Source organism: Pseudopodoces humilis, chromosome 10 (assembly GCF_049639895.1).
Source record: "Pseudopodoces humilis isolate 2021_Gansu_Grassland_sample_001 chromosome 10, ASM4963989v1, whole genome shotgun sequence".
Classification (NCBI taxonomy): domain Eukaryota; kingdom Metazoa; phylum Chordata; class Aves; order Passeriformes; family Paridae; genus Pseudopodoces; species Pseudopodoces humilis.
In genome coordinates this window covers 8,704,448-8,732,019 of record NC_142209.1, presented here as the reverse complement: position 1 = coordinate 8,732,019, position 27,572 = coordinate 8,704,448, and the positions used below count along the sequence as shown (strand labels likewise).

Genomic DNA, 27,572 nt, shown 5'->3' with positions numbered 1-27,572 from the left:
AATTTTTATAATAAAAATAAACAACGAGGAAAAACCACAATAAAATAAACAGCGCAGCGCTGGGTGGACAGGGGTCTATACCCAAAGGTATAGGTGTTCCCAAATCCACGAAGGAGGGTAGACTGTCTGGGGTTTTTATAGGGATTTTGTGTCCTGAGGCCAAAACTCTGAGCAGTTACTGTTCAACAAAGAGTTTAGATGGCTGGTTGAATGAATTTCCTGGAACCGTGGAACTGAATCAATAGACGACTGGGCAGAGTCCTCTCGTATGTAAAAGTTCTGAGTGCTTCTTGATTGTATCTTCGGTTTGGGCTCTCAGAGTGAAGTATCCAAGTCCGGTGTGGAGTCGACAGATATCTCGGCTGGGCTTCCACTTATTGTCCGGCCTGATTGCATCTTCAGTCGGGGTTTGCAGGGAGGGGTGCCCAGGTGCGGTGTGGAGTCGATAGCCATCTCGGCCTGGCTCCTTTCTTTGTTTAGCTTAATCGTTCGTGTCCTGCTTTTTCTTTCAGGCTGATGAACGTCGCCTAGGGTCGTTACCGCCTGAATGGGTAGTTACTGCTGGGTTTGGGGAAATTCTGCGGCCACACTATATTTTATATACTTTTTACATTGTTACAAATCTAGTTATATACTTATTTATTCTTTCACGAATTTTTTATCCAAGGTTACATTTATCACACTCATCAAAGCTGGACCTGTCTGAGTAGGTGACTGTTCTAAACAGGCTGCTAGTACGTGGGCATGTTGGGAAGAGTTTAAACAAACCTCCTTAGGCACAAGGAACAGCAGTTAGCACTGCATCCCAGGAAGGATCAAATACTTGGACTGAATCGGCACTTCTGGCAGTAGAACATAAGGGTTAGTGTCTCTGGCACCAGCATTCTCCATAGAATATGCAATTGTCTTGGGAACTGAGCCTAGAGCACCCCGTTAACAAGCGACTTGAAGGCAGGACTGTTCCAAGTGACTGCTTGATTTTGGTCAAGATGTGCACTTGTCCTGCAAAGCAACAAACAAAATTGCAATCCAATCCCACTGGATCCAAATATCATTTGGGTTCTCGACCTACAAGAAAATGCTGTGCATCTTTTTGGTGTTCTGCAAGATGTTTATGAATTGCCTTTCCACTGAAGAGTATTTACTCTGTCCAGCCAGAGCAATGTGTATTTTGTTCAGTGTCATTCAACAGCTGGTCAAAAAATATTTTATTAATAACAAAAGAACCAATGCCCAGATCTCCCCACATACTCTGAGGCCATTTCTTCTCTATAGCACAGTTCCTTTTTGCTTTGGTAGTCAAGCCATTCCTTCATCTGCCCCAAACTATGTTTCATTCCTGTTGGTGTAAGGAAGTTAGCTAGTTAGTAAGGAAGTTTAGCTCCCAAACCAGAAAAATCAAGATAAAAGCAGGTTCACATACAAAAAGGGCACAGCTTTACAAGTTTATGTTCAGTGACACCCAACAACAGAAATTCACCACTCACCTGTCTAATAGTTTCTCAAATGTTGCCTATCTGATTTTCCTTCCCCAGCCTTTTCCTAATGTCACAAGTTTCCTTCTTATATTCTTCTAGGCCTTCACTAATCTAACAGGTCCAGAGTGCTCTGATCAACCACAGAGCACTCCCTAAGTTTTTCCTCCCTGCAGTCTGAACTGTTAGTTCCTGCATGAAGTATGTGTGACACTGTGATGGATTCACAACAGATCTTTATATATAAGCAAATTTTAACCTTACAGATGTGAAGATTGCATTAAAACTAGCAAACTTTCATGCTTCACTTTCCTTAATTAAATTTAAAGTGATAGCACAAGTTAACAGAACTAATAGTAGAAACACAAGAAGATCTATCACTTAAAGAATGTTTATTAAGAAAATTATCTCAAATGTCATGGTGAGATGGCACAGATCCTGTAAGGTGCTTAAGCTAATGCTGTCAAGTGTAAAGGATTTACTGCGCAGTGATAATTTACAATGATATGTCAGCATCTCCTTCAAGTAAAGGTGAAATGAGATGGAATACAAAACACTATACAATGATTAATGAAGAAAAGTTAAAAGTTTGGTCACTTATTAGATAATATAAATTTCTTAGAGCCAAAGAAAGGATGACCATAATAATTAATGAATAATTTATCTAAAGAGAAACGATGTGAAACAATAATCAACCAGAAATGAGTAGCTATTCTGAGCTAATTAATATCCTCATTTAAACATGATTGACAGCCTTGCACTACTGGGCATTGTGTGAGAGGTAATCCACAGAGGGTAGTTAAGCAGAGATATGTTGCATCCCATTTGAAAGTTGTGTGGCTTTTTTCATTCAGAGATTTTGGTATTCCTGTAGCAGATGGATTATCGGAGAACACCTTATGTGGTAGTGTTTCTACTCCACAGCATAACCGAAACCACACATAAAGTTACTGTAAAAGCTTTTTCAGGAGAAGTTTGCTACAGGGTCAAGGTTTGTAATGCAATGCACAGTTATCATATTTGTCATTCAAGGAAGAAGCGACACTTTTCCCCTCTTGCTGTGTTCTGCAGCTGCAGGATCATGTCCAGAGAAGCTACAGTTACCAGTGAGTGGCATGGGACACCAACGAGATGGGTTTCTGCTCAGGAAACCATTCATTCAGCACAGGAACAAACTCAGATCCAGAGACAGAGAGCACCAAACAGAGGCAGGGTGATGGGTTTTGAGGGACAGAACCAGGGTGGAGTTCAGGGTCAGGGACCACTAGGAAGACAGCAAGGGAGAAACCCCAGGGGCTCAAACCCAATCAGAACCTCTGGGCTGCCCCTCGCAACGAGGGTCTGGGGTGGGACAACTCTTTCAGGGCACATATCCTGAGGCACAGGTTTTAGAATTCACACTAGGCTGGCTTTACAGCCACGCCTCTCACTTTAACAATGCTTATCTGAAACTAAATCTTTGCTTCCCTGGGGGTGGGGGGGGGACACACCTTGTACCCTCTAGCTTTTCAGGCTTGACATATTTCAGTAAAGTCTATATCCTCTTAATGTTTCTTCCCCATAACAATTAAGCTACTTGGAAAAAATAATATCTCTATTTAAATCACTACATACCAAACAAGAAGACAACACCCTGAATTCAAATATACCTAAGGTACAATCTATGTCAGTTACTCTTGTGGTGAATTTCATTCTTCAGAACATACTGGATTAGAATATAATGAGGTATAAAACAAAATTTAAGATTTTTTTTTTGTTACTAGCATGCTAGCAATAATTACTAAGTGTCATTACTACTTTTGTTATTTTACTGGGAAATCATTGCATTATTCATGTTTATCAATCAGTTATCTGCCACTCCCTACTCTGTTTTTCTTCCTCTCTCTTCACATCAGAGAAGATTCAGTACAGCAGCACAGAGGCACAGCAACTTGCTAATGTGCTACTCATCGAAAATTGAAAATTACGACTCACATTTCACTGCTTTGCTAGATGCAAATAGCAAGGACTTCAGGAAATCATTAACAAGATCTTCTGAATTTTGGGTGGTAATTGAGCACATAGAGACAACTAAGTCATTACTCATTTTTCTAGGAATTAAGTAATTCGCCATTTGAATTAAGCCATTTGAAATCACTTCAGTTGTTAGTTCATGGAATGCCGTGTTTAATCACTATCCATTCAGATAGGACAGCCAACTTTCATTAAAAAAGAAGGGAACTCATCCTACTTCAGATCATACAACAAGACTAAGTTCCTACATCAGGCTTTAGGACTGAAGCTAAGTTTGGGGCTGCTGTGTGTCAGCTGTGTCAGGGCAGGTAACAAATCCTTGCCTTCCATACATGGTTGAGAACAAGTCTGGGCTGCAACATGAGAAATGAACCAAAGAGTTCTTCTAATTGTATGAGAAGTACAGAGACACCAGAAATACTGTGAAGTGCTGAAGCTCACAAGTGTTTACAGAAGACATTTTTTTTATCTACCAAGAGAGCAATATGTGCACTGTTAATGTTGCATATTACACACACATAACTTTGGATTTTGGCCCCAATATGACCAGTATGGAGGGTCCCAACTCTGACTGGATGGAAAGTCATGGCCTCAGAGTGCCACTGTAGCAGTTGGTTTTGCTGTGTATACTCAATGAATAGGGAAGGATTGTGTGCTGTGAGAGGCCACAGTATTTCTCAGAATATGATTACTGAAGTTTTGTCTTCAATAATGTCTGTGTAGTTAGAACTCTGAGGTTTTTCCCATGAATAAAGGTTTTAGAACCATGAGCTAATAGCAGTTAGAGATGGAAAAGGCTTGGATAATCATGTTTATACAGAGATAAGGAAATAAAATCTTACAAAGTTCACACTCTGAATTATACGTTGAATTCAGCTCTTCCTAGGAAGATGGCAGTTTTGACAAACATCATGCAAGATAAAATTGTATTTGTTTCACGGTAAGAATGCCAAAAATGGAGTTTCAGTATGCAAAAACAGCTTCCTGGGTGGTAGTGTGGTGCATAGTTAGTTGTAGTAAAATATTTTAACAGAGTAAAAGCATGATATTTTAGTAAAAGCCTGTCTGCACAAGCCAGCCTTTGGTATAAGCAACAATATTAAAGGTAGTGTCCTTGAAACTCTCTTGGAGCAGTGAGATTGAAAGAAAAACAATAGCCTTGTGTTCTGGGAAAAGAATGTAAAACAACATGTATTAACCAATACTCGCTTGCTAAGCCCACGGACCCTGTCAGACCCTATAAAAGTGTGCTAAAGATAGAAATAAACGATGTTCACCATACTTCTGTGAAGACTCAACTGAATACTCTGAGTGGTTTTTCAATAGTTGATGTCACCTCCCACAAAGTTAACAATTTCCTGTTTGCAATCTGTACCTACTATAAATGTGAAGAGATGGAAAGTCAATGTATCTTAGTGGATGTGTTGACTCATCTATGGAGGGGTTAGGTTTACAAACTGTCTGTGGTTTTTATTTTCTTCTGTTTATGTTTGGAAGGCTGACTCAATCAGCAAACTGAGCAAAGTACTGATCACTTCAGGAGATTACTTTCCAGTGGGCTGAATAACTTCAGAAGAAAAATACCCTAACACCAAGTCCTAATGGTTTCTTTAGAGTTTCTCAAACCTAGTAATTCTGCAAATGCAGGGACGTTTCTATCTACACTGCAGTGCTAGGTGCTATTTAATGTTTGATTTTAAATTCCAGTATACTGATTTGAGTGGAATACTGTTTGTTTTGTGTGTTTGTTTTTAAATTTACCAAGTGTCTTCCTATACTGAAGATATTTGTCAGACATTAAAAGAAAGGTGAGTTGGGGAATACCAGATACTATTTGTAACTGTCTATTTTGTAATTTTTATTCTGAGTAGACCTAGAGAAATGTGAAAACAGTTGATCATTAAAGATTAATACTGTGGGAGATTACACTATCAGTTAGAACTGCATTATTTATAGAAAAACACATTAATTTTCAAACTTTTTTCTGACAACTACTCTATTCTATGGATTTGAAAATTAAATTGCACTTGAATTAAGGAGTTGGCTCCTACCCTGTTATTCACAGTCAAAGCTACAATCCAGAAGATTCATAGCAACAAAGAGAATTAGACGAGCACAAAATTGAAACATTCAGCAGTGAAAGATATCAATTAAAAAAGGATAAAAAAACCCTCACCTGCGATATTTTTTTTTCAGTTGCACAGTGGCTCTGGCTGTGGCAAATGCTGCTTAATAGAGATGGTAGCAATAAGAAAGCAAAGCAACTGTATTTCACATGACTAATATTTTTTTTTTTTTCCCAGAAAGGCCCATTTTGCACAATCTCAGAATTTTTTATCATGCAGCTATGTCACAGATACCATTTTTAAAAAAAAAAAAGAAACTAGAAATATATGTGATCATTTCTGGCAGTAGACACGGAATCTTAACTTTTCAAAGACAAAGCATTATAGATTTCTGGCATCCCATTACTCAGAAACTTAGCTATCGGGCTGATGTCAACATGGCCTTTTATAAATTAAGAATCTTCCTTATATTCTTATAATTTAATGGTAAAAAACACATTCTGGCAAACTACAGGGTGGCAGCCAACATTTGTCTTTTCTCTGACTCTAAGGAGTCATTGAACTTAACAGAACATAACAGAAAAACCCCTCAACTCCACATTAGGATTAGAGATTTTGGTAATAGACTGTCAACATTTTCAGTTTCAGGAATTACCCAAGAGATGAATTCTTAATGAATTAAGCAGGCTGCTAATTTACTGGAATTGTCTCATTGTCCATATGTTTAGTACTTTCTGTAAACGCAGAAATCATTCTTAGTATTTTTTCCCTTTCCCTGACAATTGTTAATCAAATTGCATTCGGATCTAATTTTACTTACATCTATTTGTGCTTGAGGAGATTTATTTCACTGAAATCATTTTCAATATGAAATTAACATTTCTGGAATGTCTTTTGTTGTTTTTTTTTTTTGTGAAAATTCCAAGACATATTCCACAAAAAAGAAAGAAAAAAAAAAGAAAAAGAAAAACTATGCAACCCCCTTGTTTCCATTTATAGTAGAGCAAAATTAAGTCTTCACTCAGCTCAGTTATGTTTTCATAAATATGTAATCACAGCTTAATCATGCTGCTTATAAGGCAGCATCTTTTTACAGCAGCTCTAACTGATCTTTAAGCAGACTCTGTTGGCTCCAACCTCTTGTCTCCAGAGCAGCAGGTTCCTGAAAGAAGAGATCAGTTTAGACCCTTCGAGACTGCTCCCTTTTAGGAGAGCAAAGCTACTCTTTCTGCCACCACCTGAAATCATAGGCTGGTATCACCTGAGTGACCAAGGCATTAGATCAGAATGGAAAGGATAGCTCATTCTGAGATATTTTTTTGGAAGCGCTCTCCCTGTACACTTTAAAGCACTTAGCAGATTTCTAAAACTTACTAAGTAATGAAAAAGGTGTGCTCGGATATTCAAGAATATTTGAGAGATGTTTTCCTTCATCTTCTCTCATACAACTGCATCTTGAGCAATGTAATTGCAAACTGTGTCAATGTTCTTAAAATTAATATAAAGACTGATTTCTGCATAGCCCAACTACAAATATAAAGTAGGTGCCAAGTTAGTGAGACAGATATGTCTTTCTAGTTGCTTTTCTTTTTGGTTTTTTTTTTAATAATGTAATAATTTAGAGATATATTTGTAAGTAATATTCCTTCTGTGTACTGCCAGAGTTCCCAAAATTCTCCGTGGATTTCAGAAGCATCTGCTCTGCTCACTTTCACTTACTGGGGTATGTACAGAGCTCACAGATCTACAGCTGTTCTGAAACTCTGAACTGCACTGTAATAGAGAAGTAAAAAAGAACAAAGATGCATGCCTTGAACTGCATTTTGTTGTACTTTCCAAAAGTCAATAGGAGAAGTGAAACATACCAGAGTGTACTAATAAGCCATACCTAGAAAACATTATAAAACACCCAAATGCCCAAGGATCAAAGTCTAAGTAAGAAACTGTAGCAATATTTTTCCTCTAACTCCAGATGGAGAAGAAACAAAATTAAATATTTTTCTACTGCTGGGATGAAAAGACCCTTTGACCTCTATAATATTTATAATTATGAAGTCATTAAGGGTGCCCAAGAAATTAAGGAACTAAGTATATTGATGAATTTGCTTTAGTGCTTTATGAAGGAAATATCTACTGCTGTCCACCTATCATGAGATATTCTTAAGAACACAATATAAAAATAATTCAGTACAACTCTGTCAGTGACTTTACAGACATGTCATGCTACAACAGTGTCATTCCAGGCAATATGCCTTACCCTTTCTAGAATATTTGAAAGAAACATTTCCTTGTTTCTGAAGTTAAAAGTTGAAGAAAGCATATTTGATTTTTTATTAGAGTATAACAGCCAACACTGGACCACTCTGCACCGTACTGCACAAAGACAAGCTCTGTTCAAAGCAGCTCACAACAAACAAGCAAACAAAAAAACCCAAAACAAAACAAACAAAAAAATCAAAATAAATAAAAAAAATCATAGGCAACACATTGTACTCTTTTTAAAGATGAGGGCCTGGGGCCCAAACACAGCAAGACCCTTAGAAGAGACCAAAGGTCATCAAAGGCCTCAACTGAATACAAACCTCTTTAGGTCATTAACCATGTTGCCACTGCTCAGTCTCACTTTTACAGCCAAATGTAAAAATTTCCATTTGTTTATTTAATTTTAACGCAAAACAAACCAAAAAAAGGCTATCAAACCCATTGTTAGTCTACAAATAAAAAAACCCTCAACTTTGTTAATAATATTGACTTAGGAAGAAACTTTTCAGTACACAATACCTTGTTGCAGTTAATAATTGCTAGTACAAATCCGGTTGCTATATCTTCACTGCCATAAAACATTCACTACCATTAAGAAGCTAATTTCCATATTACATACAAAATCATCGGTTCTAATAATTTTCTAGCTGCCCGAGAAATAGAGGTTGGTAATATTCATACCGAATGATAAGCTTTTCATATAGTCTAAACAATTATTGTAATGAATGTTTCAATAGGCATGTAATATTGGTTTTCAGTGGTATTAAATTATTCAAATTGATTTTTGCCAATATGACCTTAATTTATTATATTGCATTATTACAATGTAATTGCTTTCCCCATATTTGGGATATATCTTGATTGCTGATTAAGTCTTGTGAGTTCCCCACAGCACATGGTGTCCAGCTCAGGCAAGAAATGCAGGTGTTACTGCAGTGTTCCAGAAGTGGAGATGCCTGGGAGTGTGGGATGAAAGGTAAAGACCAAGTAACATCTTATTTCTAGGGCTCAGGACATCATAGAGGTGTTTCTCTCCCACCCGTCTTGTCCCTTTTGCACTGCAGGACCTGAGTTTAGGCCTAGGTACAACTTCACTTGGGATTAGGGCAACATCCTGGACAGTATTTCACAGTTCTGTAAAGCAGAAGGACCACAGCTGACCTTCAGGTGTCAGGTACTTCATAAAAACCTCCCATCCTGAAATTTGTTAGAAATCTGATACCATGACTTTCTCTGAACTGAATCTAAATGAAAATATTTGGGGCTTGGATAATTAGACTCATCTCCAGCAGTGTGTTTGAACTTAATCCTACAGCAATGTTGCGTTGCATAATTATGACAAAACTCTCCTCTTTCCAGTGCTATCTCCTTTGCTGGTGGAAAAGCAGAATTAAATAGACTTTTGCCAACTTGCACTAGGTCATTTATTAGACAAGGTATCATATTTTTCTGCAAACAAATGTTATTTTGATCCTCCTAAGTTTTCTTTAATAAACAGAATCACTGATAGTTATGTAAACAAAATACTAGCCTTTTGCTACATTACACATTTTCTGCAACATCACTAAAAATCAAACTTACACCCTTGTTGTAACTTTTCTCTAAAAAATTCTTTATCTCTTTCTCTGATTCTGCTGCACTTCTTCTGTATTTTTCTTTCTCCTCCTGGATTTCTCAGTCTCCTCTGGGCTGAATTCTTTTGGGATCCTCCCTCATGGGGAGCCCTGCTTATCTCTGTTCTCTGGTTTTGAAGAAAACTCCCGAGCTCATTAGAATCTTGTTTCTCGTGTTTATTATAAGGTCATTACAAAACTTGGCAGGTCTCTCCAGACTGGCTGCACAAGCTTAATTCTTTGCAATCAGGTACATTTCTTTCTTCTGATGGTACAACAGGGCCTTGTGGCTCACTTTGTGTTTGAAAGCACAAAATGGCCCCGAATTACACAGTTCTTTTATCTTTACACTTATTCTTACCCAATTAACAATAGACATGTATATTATTTTTCTTAATGACCCAATGACCCAACACCTGTGTGCTGCACTGCGGCATTTTCTGTCCAATCACTTACTATCATCCAAAAACCTCTTGAAGAACATGAAGAAGAAAGAAGGACAAGAGACAACACCCTAAATCTTCCATCTTGTCTTCTGTTCTCTAAACTAACTTTTTAACCCAGTGACTTAAGAAAACTTTCTAATCTACACACTTACACTTTTATCTTTTTCTATCTAACTTTAACAGTTGTTTTCATGTATTACCATGAAAACATGCTCATGAATTTCATGTTTTATGAAATTCAGTGTTTTTCTGGATCTTAGAACTAAGTATCAGAAACAAGGGCACACACTCTGCATCTCAGACTCCAACACTTGTGGCCATATTTTTGAGCTATAAAAACCAAGTCAGAGAGTAAACTCTCATTTTTAATTGAAGCAACAGAACTGTTCTGTTTCGTTTTTCCCAAGAACTTGATCATTATCTTGTCATGGTCATACAAATGCCTTTTCCTTCATCCCTTGTCTTCTGTCAGTTTACTTTTATTTAACAAGTTTTCTACCAGCTACTACTTGTAATGTAAACCCTTGTAACCACAAGAACAGGGAATATATTCTGAAAAATAAACAAATGAACCTCACCACTCTCCCCACAGAAAACCCCAAACAAACAAAAATCCAAAAAACCAAAACATCACATACCGAAAAACCACCCAGGTAGTAAATATATCGGTATTTTACCATAATTTATCCCTTGGCACATTGTATAACTTAAAGCTGAGGCCATTCTTTCCTAGGATCCCACAATGTGTTTATCTCTGCTTACACTATATAAGGATATTATCCCGTGCATACAGCCTGTTGCTACAAGTTACAGACCTCAGTAATACCCACCTTGATTCTGTGGTGGACAACATTAATTGTCATTTCTTACAAATATACTCCTTTCTTGATCTTTAATTGTGATTTTACTATTGAAACTTTAAAATCACATGTGGAAATCACAGGCTGGAAGAAATGGAGCTGTTTCAGACTTCGTTTCCTGAAGATGGGCTTGCCTTGTCGTTTATGAGTTCTATAGTGTCAGTTCCTTTAATTAAAGGGCTGCTGAATTTTCCCAAGCACCTCCAGTTCCTATGCATAATTTTATAAATGTCTTTTATTAGTTCCTAAATTCCCTTTCTACTGTGGGTCTGCTTTAGGGACTGTTAATTATCTAATTTACCTGAAATTCTGACCCCTGAGTTACTGGCAGGAAACTGATTGCCCTTTACCTCTTCTTCTATTAACTGCATACTTAGAACTGAAAGAATAAAAAGTCATCATGAAATGGAATTACATGAAGGTCAGCTGTGGGGATGGCTTTTTTCTTCCCATGGTGTTTGTTCCATGTTTGATTAAGTTTGATTAAACCAGAAGGTGGATTGGAAGGCACTGGTGGTTTGCCAGTGTTTACAGACACAGAGGATTCCATATCATCCATATTCTTGATACTGTGGTCTTCAAAAACGTTGAAAGCAACAATAGCTATCCAAAACACTGTGGGTTTTTTTGGTGTTGTTTTCAATTATTCATTTAAGAAAATAATTTTATGATAATTTATCAGAGATTAAACATTTTTCTAGTATTAGAAAGAAACCTGAACAATCCACTCCTAAATGAAAATCAATATCCCATGATCCCAGCAATGAAAATTTTTGTTTTGTTAAAGCAAACAGTTTACAAATAAAGAAGAAAATATATTTGTAAAAATTAATCTTCAGAGAGAGGTGAGTACTTCTGAGCAAACTGAGGAGGCTCACATACAAGACTTGCATATAGAAAATGCTATAAAGCATCTGAGAAGTTCTAAATTAACAGCATTTAAAGTCTCAGTGAATGCACATGATTCAAAGTTAGCGTTAACCTATTGAAAAAAAATAGAAAAAAAGAAAAGATCCTGATGTCTGCTTGTTTTTCACATGGAAGGCAGCGTTTGAAAGCTCATTGAAAGCCTTTACAGTACACTGAAATATTTCCTCTGAGTTCAGTGGACCTCAGATGAGCCCTCTGGGAAAGAAATGAAGGGTAGATAAGGTTTACAAAGGATAGCTTTGATTAAAAATGAATCTTTAAGAGGAAATTAAAACAAAAATAATTGAGTGCATTTACATTTATTTTGGCACAGGTTCATATGAAATGCTGTAAATTGCACTGACAGAAATTAAATGAATAATGGTAAGAGATTTCAAAAAAGAAGTAATAGTTTAAAGAACCTGGTTAAGAGATATCATTGAGGCACCTCTTGTGATGAACACCTGCCAGAGACTGACAGGGCACTTCTGAACACTTGAGTACGGAAACACTGCGTTTGTGCTGATTGACAAACTTTGGTCTGGGGGAGCAGGCGGGAAATGGTTACCGTTTGAGATTTCCAGATGGGTTTTGTTGAACAAATAACAAAAACTTTCAGAGAATTTGAATGAATTAGTTTACAAAGCTCCAATCTTACCAGTGATGCTGTAAGAAGGGCCATATAAACATGGAGCAGAGTTTTATTTTGCCATTTTCTTTTTGTTTCATACCAAAAGGTGAGGCTCACAGGACATATGTAGCTGTGCCAAAACTTGGCTGTGATAATTGCCCTTTGATTCCCCTCTTGAGCACACAGATCTCTTTATGTCTGAGCAAAACCTGCACACTTACATTTCAAGGCTTCTAATGTCTTGAGGGTATAATTAATGGACAGGCACAAAATACACCGAGTTTGAAGGAACCACGCTATAAGAAAGCAGGATTGCTGGGGAAAGAGGAGACAAGAGTACAAATGTACATCAGCAGAAGCCTGTGCCCTTTTGCAGCCAGAAGACAAATACAAGTTTATCTCAATGGCAGGTACTTAAGACAGTTTTCTTCTAACAATGGCTTTTCTCTTTTTAGAATTCCTCCAAGGGCTTGAGAAGAAAAGATTGAGTGCATTTATTTTATAGGAAAGGTGCTAAAACACATGACTCAGTAGGATATAAATGCATTTCCTTCCTACATTACAATGCCTGTTTTCTGAGTAGATGGGAATACAGAAGACTTGAATTAGACAGATACTGCTTGAGTTCTCAGTACCATCTATAAAATCAACACTAACAGCTTTTAATTAATTGCCTCTTTTCTCATATGAAGCCACTTCACAAATTGAGAAGATTTGGAACAAGAGGATTAAGGTTTCAATTTCTGCCTTGAGCCACATGGCTCTTTTATGACCCTGAGTTGGTCACTTAAACTTACGTATTCAAAATTACCTAAGGGATCGCAAAGGAAATAAACTTCTGCAGTTATCTGGCTGTAGAAAGTTTCTTCCACTTCTCTGGATCAAATTGGTGACTGTGCAAGTTCTCTAGCATTTCTGAGCTTTCTGTAAAGAACAGCAAAATGTTGGATTCCCTGTAACACCTCTCAAGGAGCATCAGAAGCAGCTCCATGGAGGATGAGCAGGAGCCAAAGGCGAGGGCAGCACAGGCTATGCCCTCGCCAGCTGGCACCACCCCACAGAGTCTGAGCAGGGAGAACAGGCCATGTGATAGATACAAGAGAGCCTGGAACACCTATGGCACATACCAGGGAGGCAGGTAAGCTCTGGAAAATGAAACAGGGAAAAGAAACAGGGAAAAGGGAGGCAGAGCAGGCTGCTCAGGGCATTTAAAGCCTACAGCTGCCCTTGGGGCCATGACAATACCCATGTGCAGGAGTTTCAGAAATGAGATGAATTAAATAGTTGCCATCTAGTCAAATTTGGTCTTTATCAACACAAAAGAAAGCTGGCCCAATTGCCAGGCTGTCCAGGAGACAGCCAGCAATGAAATGACAAGAATTTGGCTGGAGCAGAGAGAGCTCTGCCAGAAGAGCTGTGGGGAAAAGCTTGTGGAACACCTGCTCCCAGCATGGCTGGCTCCAGCTGCCACATCCAGATTCAAAACATTTTTATATGCAGCACTTTTTCTCCTGAAAGGAATGAAACAGTCACATACAGTATTTCCAAGATTTCTTTTAAATATTTAAAAGCATCAGAAAGAATCCATCAGAAAATCAAGAAAATGAAACATAGCTAGCAAGATACAACTATGACTTTATACACCGAAGATGCAAATTTGCTGTGTGCATATGATCAAAGTTTGCTGCGCTTTAAGAAATAATTTCCTTCTGACTACATACAAGAGCATTATAAGACTGCGCTGTCAGGGAATTTATTACTTAAAAAATATGCAGGTATGGTAGCTTTGGTGCATGTAAATAAGAATAAGGACGTCAATGCATACATGTAACCTTTATTGCTACATGCTAATCCACCAAGATGTTGGGTAAATCATGCTTTTACCTGCATCACCAATTATGTTCTGTGAATACACCACAGAGAACAAAATATATGGAAAACACCTCATGACTCTCTAATTCTATCTCTCTCTAGCAGTATCTACTACAGATCTTGTGGAGTCAAAGTATTATGCTTTATGGAAAAATTAAATTATTTTTCAGTGTGAAAGGCAGAAGCAAATTAAATTTCAAAGCCCTTCTTGCTGCAATAATAGCTCTAATTATTTGTCTCCATTAAAATTTATCATTGACAAACTTAAGACCAGTTTTTGTAAGCTATTCATATTACATTGTCTGTCCTTTCCAATACTCACAAAGAATTGTCACAAGCTCAAATTTTGGGTACACAACAGAGGCAGATTAATATTACCATTAATTACTGCAATTAATGCAAATTATGCAGAACCAGTAAAACTCAATTACCGAAGAAATAATAACCTTTAAACTGAAAATACAACAGCAAAAGCAGAAGTTCAGCTCATAATTGCTTAATTGTGACAGAAAGAATGCTGAGCAGTGTTTAGATTTTGGTTGTAATATGCTAAAGCCGCAAATAATAAGTGGCATAGATCTATAGACTGCTAATATATGAACATAATATAGGAGGTGGTATTCTATGAAGCTGCTCATAGACCATTTGTTTTATAGGATTTGATATTATTATTTAAACCAGCTATTTTAAAAATCAGTGCACAGTGTATTTCTCACAGAGGAAAACAGACTGGCTTAATCCTTGTTTGAATGGAAAAACTCCATTCTCCCATTTTAAATCAATAGAGTAGGCTATTCTTACAAAATTATTAGACTTTCATAAAGCTGTAACTTCACACACAATGTGCCCAACATGTAGGTAGTGTAGAGGGGGTTTGGAATTAGGACTTGCTTACAGTTCTAATCTAGATTCATTACAACCTCTAATCTCAGTTAGAGGGTCAGAAGTTTGGGGTTTTTAGGACTTGTATTATTTGTTATACAAACACTATGATAAAGATAGAAGAATTGAAATGGCCTATAAAATTATGAACCAAATCACAGAGTTCCTGAAAGTCACCTGCTCTTACTGAAGCAAAAGAATTCAGGACTTTGTGTCAAAGAATCAGAATTTCACCAGCTGTTGTATTCAGATCCAATATGAGGATTTTTATCTTTACAGCTTTTGGTTTCAAGGCCACCCCTCCATCTTAGTCCATATGCTTCTGAATGTATGATTTGGGTGAATAATAGGGAGTACTGTAATAGGTTATATAATTTAACAAATTACTTTAGGACATTTGAAAACTCAGGTCTTGAAGACAAACCGTATCTTACTTCTGAACTATCAACTGTGTAATACCAGTTAGCAGAAAGATATCCTAAATTTCAAGCAGCTCATGGTCTTGACTGTTTTATGCAAATGTTATATATCTAATGGAATTGTGGAAGTTCTCATGCATTTCTTTTGTAAATCCTTTAGAGCTCTTCAATTAAATTCTTGTTCAGCAATCGGTCTCAAATATGAATTATGTGTGGTATTAAAAAAGGAAGCAATTAATATGTTTATGCTTTACTTTGCCCTGCTAAGACAGCTTTCTTTGGAATAAATAGCAGGAATGCTTCACAGTGAACTTTATATATTTACATTTTGAAATTAAGACTTACCCTGGTGTCAGAAATCTTAAATGATTATATTCTGCCAAATGTGCGAGATAAAAGGCATTTCTTTGGAGAGGGCACCCTTTAAATTCCCTTTGCAATCCGTTTTCCCATGTAATGTGCCATGAGCAACCTGGTTCAGTGGAAGGTGTCCCAGTCCATGGCAGAGGGGTTGGTATCAGATGGCTTTTGAGATTACTTCCAAACCATTCTATGATCCTTTAACATACAGGTGCTTTTCCTGCAATTCAAGAGATAATGGTTTATATCAGTTGAAAATACAATTTTCTGTTTAACTGAGAGCAAACACTGTTGTCATCAAGGATGCGTTAAATGGCGATCACATACTGTAAAATACCAGATAGCCTGAAAAATCTGACAGCTGTGAGTATTACAAAATTCTGTGGTGAATCAGCAGAGGCCAGGTAGGAAAATGCTGCTGGTAAAATACAGCTACTCTCCAATAAGTATAAATGTTTAGGTAATGTATATTTTAAAACAAAATATGGTACATGTAGGTATATGCATAAATAGGAATTACAAGTGAAAAAAATATTACCTATTAGATATGTGCCTATTGAGGATTGAGTTCCTACCAGACCAAGTACTATAGGGATGATATTGACTGTATACCTAACTTGGAGGTATGGTTTGTCAGGTGCTGCCTGGAAGAAAATCCATCAACTTTACAATTTTTTTTTCTATCTTAACAAAAAACATAGCAAAAATTAAAGGCTTGATTCTGTACTTTCTCTGAAGGTTGGATTGCTCCTTCTTGGCCATTTTTCCCTCTGAGTTCAAAACACTTTATATCAAACTCTGTAGGTACAGTTTCATGACACTTGGAAATCAGTTGGATCATTCATTTTCCTAAAACCAAGAATGCCTATAAAGTGTTCACAAGATCATTGCCCAAGCCTTCTATTAAATATTTTGTGTCATTTTATTCTAGCTGACTCCAAGTGTGCTCACAATGCTGAATTTCTTTTGTTGAACAGGAGCTCAAGAATGTTCACTTTATAATATGAACTTTGTAATTTTTTGTAAATAGCTTGTTCAAAAGATTTTTTTAAGATTACTTCTTGGTTATTTTATTTGGTTGGTTGAGATTTTTTTTTCCCCCTTGATAAGAGAGGTTTAAAGATATAAGAAGAAAACTTACAATTGGCTCATTTGAGAAAATGAAGCAAAAAGGCAGCCTTGGCACACTGGGCCCGTACATTACCAGTGTAGTAAGCAAAAGTGTAACCAGAGTACATGCCAAATGAACAGGTGAAATAAAGCTAAAATAAAATGTTTGTTGGTCTGTAATGACAGGTATTACTCCTTGCACTTAACCTGCAAAATTGCTTCTATTTATCCTTCCTCTTTGCAGGATTCAATTTCCTTCTTCTATATTACTGCATGTTTGAGTTTTACCTTTCTAGAAATGTAAACAATCACAGAAGAAAAATGGGGAGAGCAGTCACACTCATGCCAACATTCCTTTAGCCAGCAGGAAAGGCAACTTCATACACTGTCACTGTTGGACATGAAATGATTTACACAGACACAGCTCGAAGTGTGATGAAAGAAGGAAGTTTATTTTGTTCTTTCAGTATTTATAGGTATTCGACAATGACCAGGGATTGGATAGTCAAGTTACCACCTTCCCAACCACACTGGTCATGAGAGACATTTATCAAAAGGCTTATCTTTAATGGAATGTATAAACACTTATGTTTATAGTTACTTTCCTGGGAAAGTAGTTAGAAATTATGAAAACAATATCAAAAAGCCTGATTTTCAGGGTGACAATACACCCTGTATAACCTACAAGCAAAATCCAGCACCCCAAGTCACCAACCTGAAGCTGGATTGGTAGCACCTTTTCTACTGCTTTTCACCAAGCTGCCTGCCTGCACTTTAATATACTCATGCTAATGACACTGAACTCCCATTCCTTAACTGAGCTTCCTGGCCAGTGGAAACACCCATAATTCAGATCATCCACCCTTGTATGCTCCCATGTGACAATAGCAATGACTGAAATTCCCAAAATCATGAGGTTGTCTTAGAAATCACTAATACATGCATAATTTCTGAAATTATGTGATCTGAAGAATATAGAATATTATAGGATAGCTTTAAAAATGCATTGCTAGGAGTATTTGTATACTAATATAACTCCTTTTATTCACTTTATACCAACACAAAGTGTTAGCAGTTCTTGGACACTGTGTGATTGTTATGGCAGGAACATGCTTTTGGAACAGAAAAGTCAGGCAGGAAAAAACTCTCTCAAGAAAGAGAGCTCTGACCCTGTGCTACTGTGATTATATCCCCTTGGAGGGGCAGTGTTCACCTGAAGCTGGTCTGCTTTGCACAGCCTCACACACAGCTGGCCGTGGAGCTGCCATCCAGGGTGTGAGGAGTGATGACAGCCAATGCAGCACTCACAACTCTTACAGTATAACCCTCTTGTAATATCTGTTGGTATAATTCTTATTACAGCTTTTCTTACCCTGCTGAGAGCTCTCAAACTCCACTTGGTAATATTTTTAAGGCCCTTATACAAATTCAGACCAAGTAACCAACAAATAAATAACTGAAAGTAAAGGCCATGCAACAACTTTCCTCCTGATGCAGAGCTCCATTCCTGAGATGATGTTCATATCACACAAAAACACTGCTTTCCTTGAAATGGAAAATGGGAATTTTAGCAGCAGTAATATGACTACATAAGCTCAAAGATGGCACTGCTTCCCACTCAGAGCGGGTACTTCCATACTCAGAACCCCCATCTGGCAAAACAACATTCAGATGGTTTAGATTAACAAGTGTTTCAGTGTTTTCAAAATGACTGAGATATTCTGTAATAAAGATTGATCATAAAACAGGTGGTTCATATCTGGAGGAAAATATGTATTTTATTTTCAGTTTCAGCAATCCCTATTTCATCATTTCAGACAATTAAATAAAGTTATTTTCATCATAACCATAGAATTTCAGCCTCATCTGTTCTATGCTTTAAATGACAATATAAAACTCAATTTTTTGCACCTGTTTTTTATCTGTTAATAAAGTTCTATCATGGTTTTCTTCCCCGTTTCTGATGAAAATATGACTTAACAAAAATCCAAATTTAAGAGAAAACAAAAACAATACCCACAAAAACCAAACACAATACCCTCCCCCCAACACTCAAATCCACAAACAAAACAAAAATTTCCCCCAATTTTATTCAGCATTTTGAGGTTTGATAATCCATTACTCCTCACTGCTTCTGGAAAATTATTTATCCCTTCTTTCTCCTTCCCTGGGAAAAAAAAATGCTTTTTGAGTATAACTAAATTTCCCATTCTGCCTCTTGAGAAAACACAGGAAGGAAACTAATATTTCTGTTGGCTCTTTTAGGAGACAGAAAAGTTATAATGGACTTTTTTTTTTTTGAAGACTGCAGAAAAGTCAAAGGTGAAATTGTACTTTAGCTGAAAGCACTGGAAACTCTGCTATTCACTTCAGAAACCAAGATTCACCTAAAATGTTTCCAAAACACACTTCTCTTACTATGATGGATAGTTTACAAATTGCTTTCCTCATGCACTGTTCATGAAATTTAAACATTTGGCATTATCTTTGATGTCAGGAGAGCCAGACAAGAAAGTCCTCAGAGATCTTATTGCAGAGTGACCTGGTTATTAAGTCATACAAAAATGTTACTCTCCAGAAGACTTACAATCTCCAAAAGATGTATTTCCAGTTCTGCAAATCCAAGTTAATCCCTGTACAGTTTTATGCAAACTCATTTTCATTACTAGTTCCTACACTATTTACTGTATTTCTTCTTTCCTTATCTACTCTTTTCCCCAGTTTTATCATCATTGCCTTAGGCTGTGGTAAACTTTACTGTACTAGTTCCTTACAATATTAGAAGTCACAGGAAAATTTATTTTTTATATGTCTAAGTTTGCTTAGAAGATTCAGTTTGGCTAAAGTTGTTTGCCTTGTTTGGAATAAAGAGTACTTGAATTGATTTGAACTCTTTGGAACATTGAGAAAAATCAGAGGAATGTTATTGTCTGGGATTTTTTTCCCCCCTTCCAACTTTGACTTTATCTAACTGTGTAAGAAAATACAGCAACATGCTGGTTATATTTTGAAAGTTCTATATAAAATATTGTATCAATATTATTTTTGCCAACCAGCAAAGTAATAATAACTAATAAATAATAAATAAGTAATAAAGTAATTACACAAGTAATAAATAATAATAGGTTTTTTTTTCACTGAAGCTGCTCTATCAACAATCACAATTTATTTTGCTGTGGTATGTTTCCAAGGACAACACTATTTAATGCAAATCAAGTTATTTTCCTTAACATCTGAGTTTCTGTTTCTAGAAGAGATCACTGCCAACATTTCTTTAATAAAAGATCAACCATTTGGAAAGGAAGAAATTTTCCTACTTAAGCAATATTTGATTAGTTCATTCCAAACTCTCCCCTTGAGAACAGGGAATTTTGTACTGGCCTGTACATTGTCGCCCTGAGAACTCAGCTTCTGAGTTTGCTGACATAGTTTTCTAAGACTATGTAACCAGGACAGTAACTGTAAACATAGAGATAGGTATACATTCCTTCTGTTACACGTCTTGTGATGGACATCTCTCATGGCCAGTGCAGTGGGAAAGTGTTATCCTGACCATCCAATCCCTGGCCATGGTCAGAAACCTATAAATCCTGGGAGGAAAAATAAACTTTCTCTTCCTTTCACCACATCTCGAGCTGTGTCCGTGTGATCTATTCATCTTCAGCTTCAACAGTACATTGCTCTGAGACCTTTGTTTTACTGACAATAAGTGAAGCCAATACACAAATATGCTGAGGCTGTAACCCAAAGGAAGCAAGCTGCTCTAGCCCTCTTTGAGAAGAGCATCTTCCCAGCCCTGGGCACCTTCCCAGCCAGCAATGAACACTCCGGAGCAGTGTAACTGCTCTGGTTTCCTTCAGCCCTTGAGAGCTTCTTGAGGTATCTGTGAAACTAGAGAAGGTAAGACTAGGCTAGAGAGTGAAAATAAAAGCTTTGTGTAGAAACTTGGGCCTCTGATTCTATAAACTTCTGATTAATTTGAAGCATTGTTAGACTGAATTATTTAAATCCAGTTTCTTGACATTACACAGATTTTATGCAGATTCTTGGTTAGATACATTTATTCATATTTCCAGAAGAAAACCATACCTATTTGGTCATTCTTTGCCAAGTCATCTTTACCTAAGTGGATAAGCTTCCTTCTATTTTTATTTTCCCTTCAGTTGTCATTCTTTGGCAGTGCAGACAGGGCCCTGAATAAGCTAGCCATTAAAAACATGGAGATGCTGTTTGAGACTAGGCCAGTGTCCTGAGGTGACTTTATGTTTGTATCCCCAGTCGCCTGGTTTATGTTACATATTAAGTTCTGCACCTTTAAGACTGGCTCTGAGAGCGAAGATGGGGGAAGAAGAAGCGCGCAGTTTGTGTTGAAGGAAAACATCACTCCCACACATCCTGCTCCTGGACTGTGGTGTCTGCAGCACGGACAGACAGTGGGACAAAGCTTCTCTTTTACTGTTAGTTAGTTTTAGCTAGCTGAGGCAGAGGAGTTCCCTGGACTTTTTTTTCCTTTTTTTCCCTTGGATCTGTTCAAACCTGCTCTGGACTGAAAAACACCCAGCCAAACCCCGGGAGCTCACACCTGTGGCCCACCGGGGCCTGGGCCTCGGCACTTTCTGGCGCTGGAGAGACTGAAAAGAACCTGAGTAGGTCGAGCTACACCACATGAAAAGGACTTTTCTTCCTTGATTTGCCATCTTGTCGAACAGCAAGAAGTTTTATTGTTTAATATTATTCAATTTCTGTTAAAAAACCAGGTTTTTTCCACTTCTCTCCAAGGAAATTTTTTTTTTCCCAAACCAGTTGCAGGGAGGAGCCGTTTGAATTTTTCTTTTCTGGGGGAACCCCATTTGGAGGCTCTCTCCCAAATTTCCTAAACTAGGACAGCCAAAGATTTAGTATTTAATTTCTCCCACTGTCCATATTTATTGTTTATACAAAACCTTATTTTCTTGTCTCTGATTCTATAAATCAGAGTGAATTATAGACTGAATTTGGTGCACTCCAAATTTGTTGTTAAAACTAGCTTTTCTCAGTGGACTGAGAGACTGAAAATGGAGACCCACATCCTTACTAATATAAACATTTATTTGCATGCTTCACTAATTTAACTGCAGGCGTAATTTGGTCAATGCAGGACAACAAAAATGTTGTTGTGTGGCTGCATTCAAGGAAATGAACATACACAGTAACACCAATGCAACCTTTGATGATTGGAGCAGCATCCATATCAGATCACAGCCCTGCAGCCTTCTTGGGATATTCCTAACAGCAAACTTTGGTACATTCTAATTACCCAGGATAGACACAAGTGTCATGATTACCTGTTTAGAGCTAGGCCTTTAATCTACCTCGTAAAGTAAAATGTTCTTCATCAGAACCAGATCTGCTAAAATGGTAGCAGAAATTGCCAGTATTTTCCAATAATTTCATTTTATCAAAATGAGGTGCAGTTTGAAATAATTTGGTGTGAGTACAGACTGATCAAGCTAATCTAGCAAAAACATAGCTCAGTTTGGAGAGGCAAGAAAAACAAAAATCTAAATATTAATACTCTTCTATTCCTGGGAAAGGAGGTTGGCTTTAGGGTTAGCACAGCTAGCAAGAATTTTCTACTTTGCAGGTGTTATAGCCTGGGAACACTCAGCTGTAAAAGCAATAAAGTTTCCTCATTGTTCACCCACTGTGGATCCGATTCTCTTTCTGCATGCGTCAAGTAAGAGTATATCATTAGTATTACTACTAAGCCCCAAAAATGCACCAACAAACGGAGCTGTACCTTTGAGACAAATATGTGGTAGTGGGAAGAAGTGCATAACTATTAATATATGAGATACTGATTTTCTGTTAGTTAAAAACAGTTGTAGTTTTCCTATGCATAAAGTATCTGAGCTGAGCCTCATCAGTTTTGTGTCTTTGTCTTCCTTGCTATTGATACAGAATTAGGCAAGAAGCTACAAAGCAGCGTATTTAAAACCAAAGACTAAAACAATGGTCTGAGAGCTCACCTGGCAGAAATTGCTGACATTCAGCCTTCTTAAAACAAAGTATTTTATAAAGTCACTTTCGGCTTCAGAGAATCTCCAACCTACGACTACACCACAGTCAGGCTGTCATAGAAAGGAGAAGACGTTCAGGATCATTTGATATTTTATGAAGACAATTTAAAGCTATTTTATACAGAGAAAAAATGTGAAGTCTAAACTACTTTTCCAAGTTTCCAATTAAAGGAGTCAATGCCAGAAACTCATGCAGCTCTTGCTCCTTTGTCTCTGAGAGCGCAGTGATAACCAAAGGATGAGCAGGATCATTAGCACATGATGCTGCTCTTGACTCTGGTTTAAATTCACCTGTACAATATACATAACACAATAAAAAGAATGCCTGGTTATATACAAAATTGATTAAAGGTTTTCTCTTGATCTGCAATAAAATTCAGCATGAAGAAACATGAAAGAAACCAAAATTGCTGGTAGAGGGCACATAAAATATTTTTAGGTATAAGAATAAAATGCTGAACACACATTTTTGTGTCAGAGATTTATACATTACCTTGATTTTAAAATTAAAGACTTGGTAAACTGTAAAAATATGTATCTATTAAATTATTCTATAAGTAGATGGCTTTGTTAAATTGGAAGACTGCATGCAAAGTATTTCATTAATTCAGAAAAAATAATAAATTAAAATGAAAAAATATTCAAGTGTACTCAAGTATCTACAGTTAAAAATAGAACAATTGTTGATGTAATAATATAAAATTAATTTATGTATTAATATAAAATTAATTCATTTAACATGGAGTAGTAGACTACTATTTCTTAGATGATTCCAAATCACAAGTACAACTTCAAAACAACAATATTTTATCTAATTCTTCGAAAAAAAATAAAAGGTGCACACAACATTCAGGTGACTGTGTGGTGAAGGACAGAAACAAAATGAAATAAGAAATGTTGACATCACCTTGTATTTCTAAAGTGCACCTCAGCAAAGTATTAAAAAAGACACTTTATTGTAAAGGAGCCTATGCCTATGCATGTAAGGGTCTGCAGAAATATGAGACACAAAAGGGAGAAGGAGCCACTCCCTGAGCACTTCATTCTTAGTAGGGAAGCAATATTTATATTTATATAAATATTTATACATTGACACTGCAATAACACTGAATTTTTATGGCACAAATAAATAGAAAAATGATTCATAAAGATAAAAATACTAATACAGTTTTCTAACTTCAGAGAGTGGTTGAGTCCTACAGATATTTTAAACCTGATCTTTGAACGAAAAAGTTTAGTTGTATTAAAGGGAATCTTTCTCATCTTGTTGTAAATAAAATTACCTACATTATAAAAAATCTTAATACTGTAACAAGGCACTTTTCGTAGTCCATCTGAATGCATGCTCATGAGAGCAGAAGAAACTAAATACCACAGAAAGAGGCAATTTCAGACCCAAATGAAGGATTTTTTTTTCCCTAGTAAGAAGAAAAGCTCTTTTCTATTACTGCATAAGTAGCTGCAGCATCAGTGACAACCAAAAATAATAGTAAATAAATAGCACAAGTGTAAATCTGAAAAAAAAAACCAAGAGATATTCAAGCTAGAAAGCTGATTAAAGAAGGAAAAAAATGGCTTTATGTTGCTTTAAATATTTAAAATTTCAAAAGCAGGCAGATTAATAGTGTTTAAAAAGATATTCTTTCCTGTTGCTTTTCATAGCATCTACACAGTCATATTGAATCAGAATAATGCCATGCAATATTTACAGCAGTACTTTACAATATACTTTTTCTTAAATGGCACACTATCTACCCTGTTTTATACAAAATGAAAAATGCCTCAATTATATTCTGCCAACTATTCTTTGTGTGTGCAGTATAAAGGACAGAAATTGCCCCCAGAGCAGTTTTAGATTCTCAGCAAATCATTTAAACTCTTTATATTGTATTAAGGGCTATACCTGCAACATTATCTCTTATTAATTTTAAAATTACCTGTTTAGTAAATTCACATTTACTGCAGGAAAATCATGTCATCTATGTGGAAGAATGAGCTTATTCTCAAAGTCTCTAACAGTTGCTATCTCTGCTGGAATTTGAAAAAGCAAGATCATTTCAGGACTGAGACTAGAATTTATCAATTTTTCTACTGTTTTGTCCTTTGATAGCTCTCTCTTAGCTGCTGTAAATACAGTTACATCCTAGTAATTTTCAAGGTAGAATCGCACCATGTTATTTATTTTATTGAATAAACCAAATCTCTGAAAGCCCAGGGATACACAGGAGTTCAAACAGGAGCTACAGTGGTGGAGGAATTCAACTGATAAACTCTGTCAGCTCTGCATATTCAGGTATCCAAACCAGCTTTTCTGTCGACCTTTTCTGAAATTTTTCACGTATCTGACAACAATTCCCTCAAGTTTTCTCCTTTTCCTTATCTTTTTACATTCATATTTGTCAGATGTAAACCTTTACCAGAGCTTTCTAATCACTTCTAATTACACTAGCCTTACTTGCACTGTTCTACTCTGGAGGATAGAATCTGCATGGGATGTCTCTTTGTGTCTTTAATGTGATCTCATTCACTAAGGTATTGCAGTATAATTATAACTCCACTCTGCAGATGCAAAATTAAATCAGATGAAATTGAAAGGTTTGATTCCTCTGTCTCACAATTTTTTAGAAGGTTTCTTTTCTCCTGTAAAATTTGCTTCAATATTCAAAGAACTCACTAGTGTGCTCTGAATTCTCTGCATTTGTTTTTGACATCAAAACCAGAAGGAATCCTTAAGATTTATGGAATGAGTTTACTGTACATGTTGAAAATAATAACATTGGATCTTCCCTGTAACTCTGTGCTCCAAGAGCTTTGTTGAGCCGAGGTGGAAGCTGAGTTTGGTTGTTGAGGGCTGTGCTGTCAAATGTCTCCAGGTCAATGCAACTTGGCAATCGCAGGTAAGACATTTCATGAGGTTTATTCTCAACTGACTATTTTTCTTTTGTCACACTTGTCTTCCTGTGGCACTGTCTCTTGCAACTGTGTGCACTGAGGAGCTTTTTAGAAGCAAACTGGCTGCCATAAGCAAGACTTGTGTTATCAAGTAAACATTTTTTTAATACAAACAATAGAAGACTACCCCAAAGATTATACTTGGGAGCAAAACTTGTGATTTTGTTCCAGTCTCCTTTCCTAAACTTTAATTTACTTCAAAGGTCAACTCCAAATAACCTCTTTGTAATGATTTGTTTTATATTTTTCCATTAGACTGATTTTACTTCTTACAGATATACAAGGATATGGAATTGTTTCACTGTTCTGAGTTCACATGTTAAATGACATCTTTATCACGTTCAGAGAGAAATTGCAGATGCACCCAAGAGCCAGTTCTGTTGATACTAATTTGATCACAAATTAATGTTAAATGACATCCTTATCACGTTCAGAGAAACTGTAGATGCACCAAAGAGCCAGTTCTGTTGATACTAATTTGATCACAAATTAAAGGTCTTGAAGAGTATCATACAGCTGATATGATATAGTTGATATGATATAGACCAATATAGTTTAACAAGTCTTTTCTATTACAGTTTTTATTTCTTGGTTTTACTGACATGCCTGCAGCTACAGCTTGCCAGGTAGTTTGTGGAGATATTTATTTCTCAAGTATGAATGATAATAAATGCTGATACGGGAGTGGGAAACCCCTGCTTTTGCCTTTAGTATTCAGAATATGTGAAGCATTTCCACATCAAGAGAACTTCAAAAGCTACACAAACCTCTGTAGATAACAATCTAAGCAAAGGACAGCATATTATAGTACATAATATTCGATTTAAGAAAGGGAGGATAGTTTTCAGTCTTTCAAGTGCCTGGTAGGAAAGCTATAGGAAGATAATATAAGGTGTGGAGGGAGAAACAGAATAGGAATAAAAGAATAGGGCAGAAAGACAGATTCTTCATAAACGTCACACTTTGCATAACACACAGGCCTAATCTCTGAATTCCAGCCGTCCAACAGGGTAAGTTAATAAAACAGCAGCAGCTGTTTTCCTTTTCACTGTACCTTGTTGTGGTGGGCTTTTTAGTTTGCCAGCTAAGTTGGAGGCTTTTTTCCCTTCGACCGTGGCTGGGGTGTACGCCCATCCCCCTCGCTGCCGCGATTAAAGCTTCTGCCGGGTTCTCCCCACCGCTCTCCCCTTTTCCCGCTGCTGCGGCTGTGCCCGCCGCCGTCCCCGCCGCCCGCGGGGGGCTGTGGCTGCCGGCACCGCAGGGCCCTGTCCCGCGCCGGGTGCACCGAGGGGCCCCCACCGCCGCCTTACCCCGCAGCGGGCTCGCTCACGCAGGCCCCAGCCCGCGTGAGCCCGGGCTCCGGCTTCAGCTCGTGTTTCTACCCGTGCTGGGTCCACTTCGGTTTTCCCTCCGGGCGGCCCGGACAGCTGAGGAACACCTGCTCCTTTGTTGTCGGGGCCCCGGAGCCGGCGTTACCTTGCGGCTTGCTCGTTTTCCCCTGCGGCGCTCCAGCCCTGCGCCAGTCCCAGTGCGGGCGGTCGTCGCCTCCGCGGGGGATTCGCTTTTTATTACTCCGGCCCCGGTGCGGTGTCTCTGCCGCTTTTGCTCGTGCTTCCTCGTGTCCCAGTGGCAGAGGCTCAGGT

At 37.3% G+C, this 27,572-nt stretch overlaps 1 long non-coding RNA gene across 1 annotated transcript; it reads right to left on the bottom strand.

Annotated features, from left to right (window-relative positions):
* Positions 1-419: 419 nt before the first annotated feature.
* Positions 420-27,572, bottom strand: LOC148183671 (uncharacterized). The gene is made up of 4 exons (XR_015773367.1): positions 27,240-27,572; positions 22,927-23,028; positions 15,794-16,028; positions 420-1,002 (listed from the first exon to the last, which is right to left on the bottom strand). It is a non-coding gene; the product is annotated as an uncharacterized LOC148183671 (long non-coding RNA).